We start from the raw sequence: 14,658 nt of genomic DNA, 5'->3' as shown, positions 1-14,658 counted from the left end.
TTATGAGAACAAAACTTATATTACTTTAAAATAGAGAAAGAGGATGCACCTTCATTAAATTTCATTTGCACTGACTAAGTCTCCAGGCAGCAGAACCCCCTAAAAACACTTTTTGTCTAACAATCCCACACCTAACTTGATTTTCTTACCTAGCTGCAACCAGAAGATAAAGAAGGAACAAAGAGGTGCCTGAAATGAAGCGAACCAGAAAAGCAGAAGCATGGATGTCTGTTGGACCTTGGCCCAGTGATCAATTGTTAAGGTATGTTCTTACAAACTATACTTCATCATTCTGAGGAAAGCTGTGTTAGCAAGTGACAAAAGAAAAATACCTTTCATTTATACCCTTATCCAGTCACTGAGCCATTCATTCAGACTTTTGGTAATCATGTATGTAAACTGATTGTAAATGTTCCAGGCACAACATACAACAGATAAGGCACAAACACAACAATAATCAAGGAATTACAACTGCAGGAAGAAAATAAAGGGTAATCGAGAATGCAAACAGAATTATTTAATATGCATTAAATTTGTAGAATAAACAATTTTATTCATTTGTTAGTTAGACATTTAAGTGGATTGATTGTCAAAGAACCTTTTCAGTTAACTACCTGAGCCATAAAACAATGAACAAATTAAAACAAAATATATATCAATATTTGCAATAAAGTATATCAATAATAAGATCAATAATGATAAGCAACTATCACCCAGAAAGTCATCTTCATATTATGCTGCTATAGCTGCCTCCATATAGTTGACATAATTTAGTGATAATCTGTATTAGGAATAGACATAAGGCTAACAGAGAACTGTGCATCTTATTACTAGCATGGTTAAGATGATGTAAATAAAGCAAGTAGTTAGGTTAAAGCCATCAGTGATAGTGGCCTCTTATTTTAAGCATAGTTTCTACCATGTTCAGTGATGGGACTTGCTTCAAAACTCAAGTCTGAATCTATAAATTCATTTGCAAATAACTGCAGATTTTTCATGCAAGAGTTCTGTCTACTAGTAGAGTTACTTTCCTGCCTTCACATATGTTTTTTAAGTTTCCAAAGAAAGGTATTTCTCTTCATCATAGGTCACCACTTTCTGAATACTGTAGAATCACTGAGACTGGGTCAGTGTCTTCCTTGCAAAGTAAGCATCTGATCTCTGAGGAATAGCTTCAGAGAGCCTTTGCACTGTTTCCATTCTCCACAAGATCTCTGCCCATGTTAGATCTGAGAACTCAGAAGATACTCGGATTCATTTCTTAGTACAGGCGCTACAGTGCAGTATAAAGAGGTACTGCACCCCTGTAGTGATGTCCTTTAAATGAGGGACCAAAATGAAGTTCCATCTGCTGGAGTTTGGTATATGAGGTGGCTGTAAAAGATCCAGTGGTATTTACTGAAAAATAAAAGGGATGTATGTTTATCCTTTTTAACATTATCACATCTTGCTTTTATTTTATATACTTATTTCATATTCAGGAGCTACTTAACAATATGGAGAATTCTTTAATACTTTAAAGTGTAATTTCATTATGTGGACCCTTTTCGACCACAATCATATTTTTCACTGCCAAAAATTTTACTATACAATAATTCTGTGTCTACTTTTTCCATATATGCCATACACACACACACACACACACACACACACACGTGTGTGTGTGTGTGTATAGCATATTATCTTAATTTTCCAATTCCTGTTGATTTCATATGTCGTTTTCCATACAAAATCATATACATTGTGTCATTCTCAAAACATTCCTAGGTATATAAAGCCGCGATGGTGCAGCAGTAGCATTGTCACCTCACAGCAAGAGGTTCTCCTGTTCGATTCTCGGCTGGAGCACCTTCTGTGTGGAGTCTGCATGTCCTCCCCACAGTTGAGTGGCGTTCAAAAGACATGCGTGAATGGGCGTGCCTTCGTTGAAGGTTGGGCATCGGGCTGGCACTTCGGCACTGTAAATCGACTGCCAATCGTTAGCGGACGACCCCTAACCAGAAAAAGCCGAAAGAAAAACAACAATTTACAAAGTTTTCAAAAAGCATCGGAATTTTACACTTCCAAAATGCATGTTCAACAGTTACCTCTGCTTCACTTATTACTCATTCTTTCTTCCTGTATTTCATATTTCCTTTGTCATTTTATATAAAGTTTATTTAATATCTGCTTCCATGTAAAGCCATCACATTTCCCTAGTTTCATTTTTTATCTTTTTCTTATAGATTTCCATTCCTGGATACTTATTTCCTTCCATAGCTTTATATAATAATTGTCTGACATAATATTTTCATACTGTTCTTTCCTTTTTTGAAGAATTCTTCAGATGTTCACTATTTACAGTTTACATTTTGCTATATATTCAAGTTCAGTACTGTCACATAACAATTTCTCTTTTCCAGATCTCATTTGATTCCATAAAACCATATACATTACTTCCAAATCTGACTTCCAATACAATTTTCTTCACACTTCATCTTCCCAATACACAAAATAGCTGCATAGATGTCAAATATACAGATTTACCAAATCCAATCTACATTTTTTATTTCAAAATGTACGATACCTCTCTAGATTAGATTCATTCTAGATCTCCATATAATTCCAAATAGCTTTCAAGAACTGAGAGTCTTAGAAACAGGAAATCCCAAAAGAGTTATATAAATAGGGGGACATACATTACAGAAACAATTATTAGTGGTATTAAACAATGTTATGAAATCTGAACAGATATCAGTAACTTAAAAGGAAGCAGTTATTTTCACAATACTAAAACTAGGGAAGGACCCACTGAAAGTTGGATCCTATAGAGTGATTCTAGTATTAAACTAAGACTATAAAGTCATGAAGGGTATACTAGCCTGCAGGGTAGACGACACAAGTGGTATTGATTTTAGTAAAGAACTGGCTTTCATTTGAGTTGGTTTGGGTAATGTGATTTCCCTTAAAATTTTTGTAAGCTTTTTGTCTTATCTATGGTCTTACTATGTGCTTTGTAAAGTCCTAGTCCTACGAGATATCCATGAAATAATTCCAGTATACTTTCTTGCCTATTAATCATCTTTCCTGTTGACTCTTGCATTAATTCATATATCCACCTCTCTGTTGTTAAATGTTTATGTGATATTGCTAAGCCCTGTAATGAACTGGGTGAATTACTTAAAACTGCTTTTGTAGGTCTTTCAAGTGAAACTGCCTCTCATTTTCTAAAGTTCATTTTCTCCAAGTTGTTCTCTTCATTATCTCTCCTTTTTTTGTAAATTTATAGCCATCCAAGTAATTCCTTTAATGCTTTGGTTTCATCCATTTTTATATTGTATTTGTTCTTAAATCTTGAATCCAATCTGTCTTCCCTTTTCCCCAGTTATCAATTACTCCTGTTTTGGACTCAGAAGTTTCCAAATTACTCATAATCAGTAGGGCATCTCCATGGATCATATAGACCAGTAATAGTGACCCTTTTGGGTTTGCCGTGTCAAAAATTCAGAAAATGCCTAAAGACTCTGCTGGTGCATCACCCCCCCCAAACAAAATAAATACAAAAATTTAAATAAAATAAATGAATGAATGAATAAATAAATAAAACTAAATAAAACAGCATAGCTCTCAATACTTCAGTGATAAATCTCAACAGAACCAGGGACAAATCAAGAAATAAGAGACATGGACCATTTTAAACTACTAGTAGTATTAATTTCAGACACTGACAGAAAAAAAATGACCATGAATTGATATACATTTTCAGAAGTAACTAAGTCTATAAATCTAATTATTGTCATTATTAAATGTAAAAAGTTGCCACTTTTAGGAGGGATTAAGAGGGACAGTTAAGAGGAATGTAAAACAGCACATGCTTACAAATGCAGACTATTTGCCCTTTGCAGAAATGTAATCACAAAGAGAAAACAATGTCAGCACTGCCCTTTGCAGACTCTGTCATACGTTTATAACTAAGTCTATAAATCTAATTATTGTCATTATTAAATGTAAAAAGTTGCCACTTTTAGGAGGGATTAAGAGGGACAGTTAAGAGGAATGTAAAACAGCACATGCTTACAAATGCAGACTATTTGCCCTTTGCAGAAATGTAATCACAAAGAGAAAACAATGTCAGCACTGCCCTTTGCAGGCTCTGTCATACGTTTATAGGTAGGTACTAGGCTATTGGCCCTAGGGCCTATATAAGCCTCGCCAAAAATGTACCCTGGCTTTTGCCACCCAAGAAAATTATTTTCCTGTGCCCCTGTTGAGCAGAGCCACAGAAGTGATCCCTGAGGTGAATTTCCTATTTCCCATCCAATCATCAAGATTTTTCTTGAAGAGTGCTAATGAGGAGCTCTGTTTGACATTGATAGGTACTCTGTTTCAGAGTATGGGAAGTCTCTGAGACAGGAATCTATCCCTCCAGCATGTTCTGTTTATTGTGGTGACAAGGCTTAGGTCCCTAGAGCATGTAGCTCGGAGGGATTAGGATTTCTTTAAGTGCCGCATGTCCAACAGCTCTGGGTTTGACATAGCTTTGTATGTTAGGTAGAGATCGCCTCTGTGTAGGCGATATGCAACGGAGTAAAGCTGGAGTTTTTTGAGACGGTCTGCGTAGGGCATCTGTTTGAGGCTAGTAATCCTCTTTGTGAGGTATTTCTGTGGCCTTTCCAGTTGTTGTAGATGTCTTGTGAGGTACATACCAAAAGAGGCATTGTACTCTATAATGGGTCTAATGAGTGATGAGTAGAGGGGAACAATGACCTCTTTTTTTCTGGATGAGAAACCTTTTGTGAAGAGGTGAGCCACATAGAAGGATTTCCTGACCACTGTGGCAATGTGATTATCAAAGGAGAGACTACTGTCCACTTGTGTCCCAAGGTCTCATCACATTTTCGGCATTAAGTAGATTACCAGCTATGTGGTAGTTCATGGGTACAAAGTTTTTACCAAAGGGGATGACAATACACTTTTTGGCATTGAGCTTCAGGTCATGGCTTTGACACCAGGCATCTGTCTCAGTGAGGCCCTTTTGTAGTATGTCCACATTGTTAGGAGTTTCGATTATGGCTCCTAGTTTGCAGTCATATGCAAACTTTGTTAGCCAAAGACCTTCTGTGCTAGTCTGTACTTCAGGCTAACACAGGAGGTCTTTGGCTAACAATGTTTGTAGATGACTGCAAACTAGGAGCAAGACGGTATACTGAAATAGTCATTGAGGTTAATAACTTACTTATTTCTGCAGCAGCACTGTTGAACTGGCTCCTGGCAAAAAAATAATTCTATGCACTTCACACGAGCAATGAATGCAAAAGCAGTTTCTTTGGTAACTCGGGTGTTGATGAACACTGCCATATCACCCAAAATGTTGTGGCCTGTCACCTTTGACATGAGTGTCATAGATTCGCCATCACTGATATAGACTGATTCCAGTCTGTTAGTGTGTACCTCCCGTGATTGTATTCTATAGCTCTCTTTCCTTGATACATGACTCTTATTCAGTCTGGCACCACATTTTGCTGCCTTTGAATAACATGTTTATATAACATCCCATGTGACTGGTTTTGAGCTGGGTCCCAAAGTCCAGGCATGTCCATTAATGCCAATAAATATTTCTTCATCCTTGTGACCCTTAAAGCCATGGTCCACCTTGTACATTTCTATGATATATTGTGACATTAAAGGTCTCCTCCCCACAACATTATTCCTTGGGCAAAGTCTATTAATGTGATACAAATATATCTCATTTCCAGACATGATGACTCTGAGGATACATACATACAGATTAATCTAAAGTGGAGATCCTCAATGTGGATTTTCAGTTCTACAAACCTTCCTTCTGCATCCAGTAATTGCCCTAATGACTTAAACTTTAAATTATTTGCTACCATGACTCACACCCCCTCTTCATGTTTCTTTTCCTTCTGAGGCTATTATCTGTGAAAATCAAAACTTTAACAGCTTACTATATTCTTATGCAGGTAGCAGGATTTCCTGTAGGTACATGATGTGGGAGATTCTTTTTTTGATATATCGAAAGACTTTGTCCTTCTTAACTGGCTATCTAACCCATTAACATTCTGTAATAATAGCTTTAACATCTAACCCATTAACATTCTGTATTAGTAACTTTAACATCTAACCCATTAACATTCTGTAATAGTAACTTTAACATCTAACCCATTAACATTCTGTAATAGTAACTTTAACATCTAACCCATTAACATTCTGCAATTGTAACTTTAACATCTAACCCATTAACATTCTGTATTAATAACTTTAACATCTAACCCATTAACATTCTGTAATTGTAACTTTAACATCTAACCCATTAACATTGTGTATTAGTAACTTTAACATCTAACCCATTAACATTCTGTAATTGTAACTTTAACATCTAACCCATTAACATTCTGTAATAGTAACTTTAACATCTAACCCATTAACATTCTGTAATTGTAACTTTAACATCTAACCCATTAACATTCTGTAATAGTAATTTTAACATCTAACCCATTAACATTCTGTAATTGTAACTTTAACATCTAATCCATTAACATTGTGTATTAGTAACTTTAACATCTAACCCATTAACATTCTGTAATTGTAACTTTAACATCTAACCCATTAACATTCTGTAATAGTAACTTTAACATCTAACCCATTAACATTCTGTAATTGTAACTTTAACATCTAACCCATTAACATTCTGTAATAGTAATTTTAACATCTAACCCATTAACATTCTGTAATAGTAACTTTAACATCTAACCCATTAACATTCTGCAATTGTAACTTTAACATCTAACCCATTAACATTGTGTATTAGTAACTTTAACATCTAACCCATTAACATTATGTAACATTCTGTAATAGTAACTTTAACATCTAACCCATTAACATTTTGTAATTGTAACTTTAACATTAACATTTCTCAGAAACTTGTTCTCATTTTTCTTATTCTCCCTCACAATTTTAATGTTTGTGTTTCTGCTTTTTATGAACAGGACAGGATTGCTACCTTATAGTTTACTATTTCAAAAACGTGTAACAATCTTAAATACTAATTTTAAAATAAATCTATGTACAAATACATTTAAGCAGCATACATTTTTTCCCCAACTTGCCTCTTCTAAGGTTGATCAACTGCACCCTCTGATGTGAGCCATGGCAGTGTCCATCTCACTGACCACACACATGGTATACATTGGCATTGTCAGGTTTTGCCTCAGTGTTTGTAGGCCACCCCTTTTAAAGCTACAAGTGCATTGACAGCTTCCTGCAGGCTGCATCCCTTATTGTTCTCTTTTTTTAAGAAACTCAGTCTCTTAAGTTGCTAACATGTTATACTATTTTCATGCATATTTTAAAACTTGTACATATATACATACATACATACATACATGCATATGCACATACAAATGTTTCAGGCCATGGATAATAATGCCCTTGTAGATAACCACAGAACCAGTAATGCCCTTGTAGCCTGCCAATATACCAAAGCAGTAATTCTTATAAATTATAAGTGCCCCAGTTGTTTTTAAAAATATTTAAACTAGTGCTTGTTTTAATATAATTTGATAGTCTATTCCATACATCAGCTACTCTCTCAGAAAACCAATTATTATATGTCTCCTTCCTACATAATCTACTACATAGTCTGATGATTGTCTGCTACTCTTTGATAATCCTAAACATCCCCGGAGGTAGTCGTCTCTAAAAGCTCTATATAGCCTAATAAGGTCTCCATGTAAATAGCTATATGAGACACTGTACATGTTCAGATATTTTAATCTTTCATAATAGCTTCAGTTTTAACATCAATGGGCACCATTTGTATATTTCAGCTGTACTCTTTCCAATTCACCTATGCTCATTTTCTTAAAAGGTTTTCATGTTATTTCATATTTTGGTTTAGGTATAATGTATCTTACAATGATTTCATCCTTTCTGATTTCCTAGATTCTATAAATCTTTTTTATACAGCCTATAGTTTTAAAACTATCATTAACCAATTGGTTGATATGATTAGAAAAACTGAAAGCTGGATCTACCCATATACCCATGTTCTTAAATGAATCTACAGTTTCAGTCACTGTGTGCTGTAATAAATATTCAAGCTACAGTTTCAATTACGGTGTGTTGTAATAAATATTCACCCATCAATCAATGTCTCCCAAATCTCATATGCTTAGTTTTTGATGCACTTATTAGCATATTATTCTCCTGTGTCCAAATGGTCAGTCTAAGGTCTTTTGCAGACATGCCATATCTGTAACAGATGTAATCAGTTTACCCATTTTCAAGTTGTCTGCATTCAGACTGTAGAACACCTTGGAAGAAAAAGATAGATCTGAAAGATAAAACTTAAACACATATAGGCCTAGGACAGAGCTCTGTGGGACATTCTGACAGTAACTTAAGAGTTTCACCTGTCCAGTTGTAGGATACTTGCCATGTTCAGTTTGTAAGCCATGCAACTCTCCAGCTTCTCAAGATTACATCAATACCTACTTGCACTAATATACTGATTAATATTTTGTGTATAATGCAATAAAAGGTAATCCTCTCTTCCTCATCAGAAGAAATGTATATTCTTCTACCTCGTCCATCTAAATTTTACATGAAATCCATCATTGTCCCTTGTCCTTAGATTGTAGACAACTCTGAAACATTGCAAAACGCTCTGTTTTTTTCCCTTTGCGCTTATGTCTTGTTGAGGGATCAGCATCAGAGGTTGTTCTGAATCTGTTTCTCCATTATATTTCCTGCTTCCATGATTTTGACACCTGTAAATGCTGTCTTCAATGCATATGTTGAAATGAATTATTATACGTGTGGGTCATCCATTTGTTACATTGCCTGGTGAATATGCTCGGGTCTTCTGTTTGTTACATTGCCTAGTGAATATGTTTGGGTCATCTGTTTGTTACATTGCCTGGTGAATATGCTTGGGTCTTCTGTTTGTTACATTGCCTGGTGAATATGCTCGGGTCATCTGTTTGTTACATTGCCTGGTGAATATGCTTGGGTCATCTGTCTGTTTGCCTGGTGAATATACTTACTGTGCTATTTCTGTCTCTATTTTCTTTTGATACTCCAGACCATTCAGCTAGTATCTTTTTGACAAAATTAAGTAAATCTATGCCTTCTACTTTCTCTAGTACGCTTACCAGCCTTTAATCTTTTTGTTTCACTTGGTCTTCAAAATCAGCAATGTGGATCTCCAGTTGCTCAGGTTTCATTGGAGAGTCTACGAGATATGTGCAGTGCTGCCTTGTATCTTTTTACAGGTCTCTGACTGCATCTGAATGAAGTGTGAGGGTATTTTACTGCAATGTTCTTTTGGTGTTTTTATGTCTTCCTTTTTTGTTTGGCTCCCTTCAACATTTAGGAGGTGATCAATTGTCTTTAGAGTGAAATGTTACTACCTCTTGCTTATTTTTCTAGTATTCCTTTTATTTTTATTTATTGTGCTTCAAAGGGGTAAGCCATGTCATGTTTTCACTCTTCCATCATCACCAGAAGTCTCATTGTGTCACCCTATAGTTTTATTAGAGTTTGAAACTTTTTGGTTAGCCAATCTGTTTTGTTTTCATTGAATAATAGTTATTACAGAGTAGTAACTGTTTTGGTTGGCAAGTAGTGACTAAGTAATTAGCAGAAGAGTCTGCATCTGTAAGTGTGAGTATGGGTGTCCAGTCATTGTTAGACATGCGGGTAGTGAGTTTAGGGATATTTTTGTTGTTTTTGGTCTGAAAGAGAAAAGCCTGGGTGCATATTTAATACCAGGATTCTGTTTGATGAATATGATTGGATGGTGTTCACTGAAGCAGGGTGAGAGGGTATTGGTAGAGGAGATTCTAGCAGGGTGGGAGGTAATTATTCAAACAGTGGTCACTGAATGACGGTGGGTGGATGCTGATAGAGGAGATGCTAGCAGGGTGGGAGGTAAACATGAGGTCTACTAGTGAGTATTTCTTAAAATGTGTGTTTGGTCTAGTGTGTTCCTTGACTACCTGGAGAGGTTTGAAATTAGCAAATAATTCAGTTATATCATTTCCTAAGAGTCCTGTTATTAAGGTGAAGTCGCCAAGGTTGAGTAGTTGTTTGATTGCTGGGATGCTGGAGATTATATCTTTAACCAGCCTTTGGAATTTTGTGACTGTGGAAATTGGAAGGAAGCAGTCTATAGTTATGTAAAGGATGTTGGAGGATTTAGTGGGAGTTTGATTAGAAGCCAGTTTGGGTCATGGCGGGAAGTAAACCAACACTGCCAAATAACACACATAAATACATGAAAACATACTCGGAGGCTCTAAATAAAAATCTGCAAAAGCAACAGAGACCTCCAAAGCAGACACCCAAGCAACCTCCACACCCCATCACAAACCATGAAACACATACTTCATATAATCAGTGTGCCATGCAATCACAGCCCTTAGGGCAAAATAACATACCCAACACACTAGTAATAGGTGACTCTATAGTCAAGCACACTGATGTCCCACTAACCAGGCTCGACAAGGAAAAGGTTACAATTAGCTGCCTGTCAGGAGCCAGGATCTGCCACATAACACAAGCACTCAGGTCACTCCAGAACAAGTACAAATATGACTCTGTCATTGTCCATGTTGGTGTGAATGATCTGAGACGTACCTCCCTGAACTACATGAAAAGAGACATGGAAGAGCTCTTTGATCATGTAGCCCAAGCCAGTATGACCCTGACTAGCATCCTGCCCTCACCAAGAATGATGCCGCGGTATAAAGAAAAAAATGATCAATTTCAACAATTGGCTAAGTTTCTGGTGTCATTCAAAGGGGATCCAGTATATGTCCACCTGGGACAGCATGCTCGACAAGCCACGTTGCTTTGCAAGAGATGGCTTGCAGCTGTCACCCTTAGGCTTTTGAATACTGGCCAAGGATTTCGCCACCCCCATAGTGCCTTTTTTAGGCAAGGCTCAAAAGACAAACCCACCACTGTAAACAGCACAAGTAACCAAAAACTAAAGGTAATGCTACTCAACGCCAGAAGTCTAAACCTCAAAATGCATGCACTCGAGGCACTCCTCAGTATGGAGAACATCGATATCTGTGCAATAACAGAAACCTAGTTTAAGGCTCCAGAGAGCACTCCAGCACTACCAGGCTATAACTCATACCATACTTTTCTGCCACAGAACCCAGACAGAAACACAATAGGTGGGGGTGTATCCATATTCATCAAGGATACCTACACCTCCAGGTTAGTGGTGCAGCACAATGCCTCAGAGATCATCCATGTGCAACTAACAATGGGCAAAACTGCAGTTCAAATTGTAGCTTGCTACAGATTACCCACCATGACCCAGGACCCCCATTCAGCATTTCTGGAGACATTGGAAAATATGAAGGTCCTACCAAACACCCTAATATTGGGTGATTTCAATTACCCAAACATCCCTTGCCCAGTGCTTCCTAGAATTTATAAACTCGAATGCCTTGGATCAACTGGTCAATACCCCCACCAGAGGTGACAACATATTGGACCTGGTCATCACCAACATGGGCGACCGGTGTTCTACACCGGAGGTCACCCCCCTCGCTGGTTATATCAGACCATAAACTAATCACTCTGGATATCCACATTCTGCCCCCACCCCCAATCAAGCAAACCATTGTGAAAAACTTTTCAAAAGCAAACTTCACGTTACTTAAGACCGAGGTGGAAAGGTTCACAGCTACCATGCTAAAGGACAACGCTGTCCAAGCTGCTGAATCCCTTGTAAAGGCACTCTATGAGCACCTGCAAGAATGCATGGACTGTGCTATCCCAAGCAAAACCAAAATTCACTCCTCCAAGAAAAGGAAACCAGTCTGGTGGACCCCTGCCATAAACAAGCTATACAATAGAAGGAGGAAACTAGTACAGAAAAGAGTAAAATCCCAACAAGGAAAGACATCCCTGATCAGTATCAGGAAGAAACTACGATCCCTCATAAAATCAAATAAGGCTAGCTTCGAAAGAAAAATTGCCAAGGACTCCAAAGATAACCACAAAGCATTCTTTAGCTATGTCAAGAACCTAAGTGGAAACTCTCAGATCTGCTCTGAGTTAGTGCAGAATGGCACAAAATACACTGAACCGACTGATATTGCCAACATTCTGGCAGACAGGTTTAGTGTAAACTTCACCTCCTTCTCACCCCCTAAAGGGCCCATAACCATACCAGAAGAATGTAGAGCTCTGGCAATTGCTGACACACAGGTTAAAACAGCCCTATCCAAAGCCAAAAACACAGCTTCAATGGGATCGGATGGTGTCCCAGGCTGTGTCTTACACAAACTCCAAATTGGACTAACCCCTCACCTAAACACACTGTTCACACTCAGCCTCTCTACAGGCTACATACCCATAGAGTGGGGCACAGCAACAGTTATCCAGCTCCACAAAGGTGGAGCCACAACGGACCCCAGGAACTATCGCCCTATAAGCCTGACTAGCCTGGTCTGCAAGGCTATGGAGCGCATCATCATGGAACTCATTAACAGAGACAAAGGGAACCTCCAAACATTGGACCCTACCTAGTTTGGCTTTTTTAAGGGCAGATCATGCCTCCTAAACTCGGTGGACTTCTTTGAGATAGTTACCAAGGTTTTAGATGAGGGAAAGGAGGTCCACGCAGCCTACCTAGACCTCGCAAAGGCTTTTGACACCATTCCCCATTCTGGTATTATAGACAAGCTCACCAGCCTGAACATAAACCCCTACATCACAAGATGAGTTGCCAGTTGGCTCACGGATAGAACCCAGATGGTGAGAGTTGCAGGCTCTAGGTTTGACTCTAAACCGGTTACAAGTGGTGTCCCCCAGGGCTCAGTCTGGAATCCCTCCTGTTCGGTATATACTTCTCAGAGGTACAGGCAAGCATAGGAGGACTATGGCTGACCAAGTTCACAGACAACTGCAAACTGGGGGCCATAATTGACTCTCTGGCTGATACAGACATCCTCCAGAAGGGTCTCACAGATACGGATACCTGGTGTCAAAATCATGGCCTCAAGCTAAATGCCAAAAAGTGCATAGTCATCCTCTTTGCAAAAAAACAAAGTACCCGCGAACTACCACATACATGGCAGTCCCCTAAATTCAGAAAATGAAATAAGGGATCTGGGGACCCAAGTAGATAGTAATCTCTCCTTTGATAATCATATTGCCAAGGTGGTTAGAAAATCCTTCTATGTGGCCCACCTAATCACAAAAGGGTTTGCATCTAGAACAAAAGAGTTTATTGTGCCCCTCTACTCATCACTCATCAGACCCATCATAGAGTACAACGCCCCATTTGGGATGTACCTTACAAGACACCTGCAACAGCTGGAAAGACCACAGAAGTACCTCACCAAGAGGATTTCTGGCCTCAAACAGATGCCCTATGCAGCCCGACTGAAGAAACTCCAGCTGTACTTGGTTTCATACCGCCTACTCAGAGGTGATCTCTGCCTGACATACAAGGCCATGTCCAACCCAGAATTGATGGACATGCTCCACTTAAAAAAAAAAAAAAAAACAAATCCCCCAAGAGCCACACGCTCTAGGGATCTAAACCTCACCATAACGATAAATAGGACTTGCTGGAGGGATAGATTCCTGTCCCAGAGACTCCCCATGCTTTGGAACAGGATTCCAATCTACATTAGGCAGAGACCCTCACTAACACTCTTCAAGAAAAACCTTGATGAGTGGATGGGAAAGAGAAAATTTATCCCAGGGATCACTGCAGTGGCTCTGCTGGACAGAGGCACAGGGATCTAATGGCTCTGCTGGACAGAGGTACAGGGAACTAATTTTAAGGGGGCGGCGAAAGCCAACACATTCTGGCTAGGCTTACATATGCCCTCGGGCAGATAGCCTAGTACTTACCTATGAACCTATGAACCTATAAAGCTGGCCTGTGTTATGAGTGATAGATTAAGGATGGCTCTATACTTTAGTGCTTCCTCCTGGTCTGAGATCAGGTCAGGCATGAAATATGTATCCGTAATCAGGAAATAAGTAATATTTGAGTTATTGTTCTAAAGCCAGGACTCTGAGATTGCAGCAATATAACAAGAGTATTTGATGAGGAATGCATTGATTTGGTCTAATTTCTTTCTGGCACTCGTCGATTTAAATAGTCACATAAAAAATATCTTTTAAGCTGTGATGAGGTGTGGTTTGGTGAGTTATAAGGTTGGGTTGTGGGCCAGGGTTTGGTTCAGTATTAGCCCTGATTAACAGCAGAGAAGTGACAGGGGTGATTTTGAACAGGCATTTTATTGTGGTAGTTTTAGGAGCGTAAAAATAAAAAATAAAGATTGTATCTTAATTGCATAGTGCCTGTGTTTCAGTGGGAAGATACATGAAGTTTAAATGTGAGGAGAAGGGTTTGGTAAGTTGTATGCAGTATTGTTGTTGCTGAGTGAAATAACATTTAGATTTGGAGATGTGAGTAATGGGTACTTGTTATAATCATTCTGATGTGGAAAAGAATTAGTAGATTGTAGGGATACAAAGTATAATTTTCTCTGTAATTATGTTTGGCATGGTGTGAAACTAGATGTGACTTTGAGATAGGATGGTTCTGTACATAAAAGTGGAAGGAGAGCAACTACTATAAATTTGTTAGACCATAGCAGTAGCTGGGGAATT

At 38.3% G+C, this 14,658-nt stretch overlaps 1 protein-coding gene across 1 annotated transcript in view; it reads right to left on the bottom strand.

Moving 5' to 3' along the window:
* Positions 1–14,658, bottom strand: part of ATP7B (ATPase copper transporting beta) — a 649,813-nt gene that overhangs the window by 167,821 nt on the left and 467,334 nt on the right. The window lies entirely within an intron of this gene.

This window comes from Protopterus annectens, chromosome 5.part0 (assembly GCF_019279795.1).
Source record: "Protopterus annectens isolate FY-2018-M chromosome 5.part0, PAN1.0, whole genome shotgun sequence".
Classification (NCBI taxonomy): Eukaryota; Metazoa; Chordata; order Ceratodontiformes; family Protopteridae; genus Protopterus; species Protopterus annectens.
The sequence above is the reverse complement of the archived record's forward strand: the minus strand, read 5'-3'. Positions and strand labels throughout refer to the sequence as shown.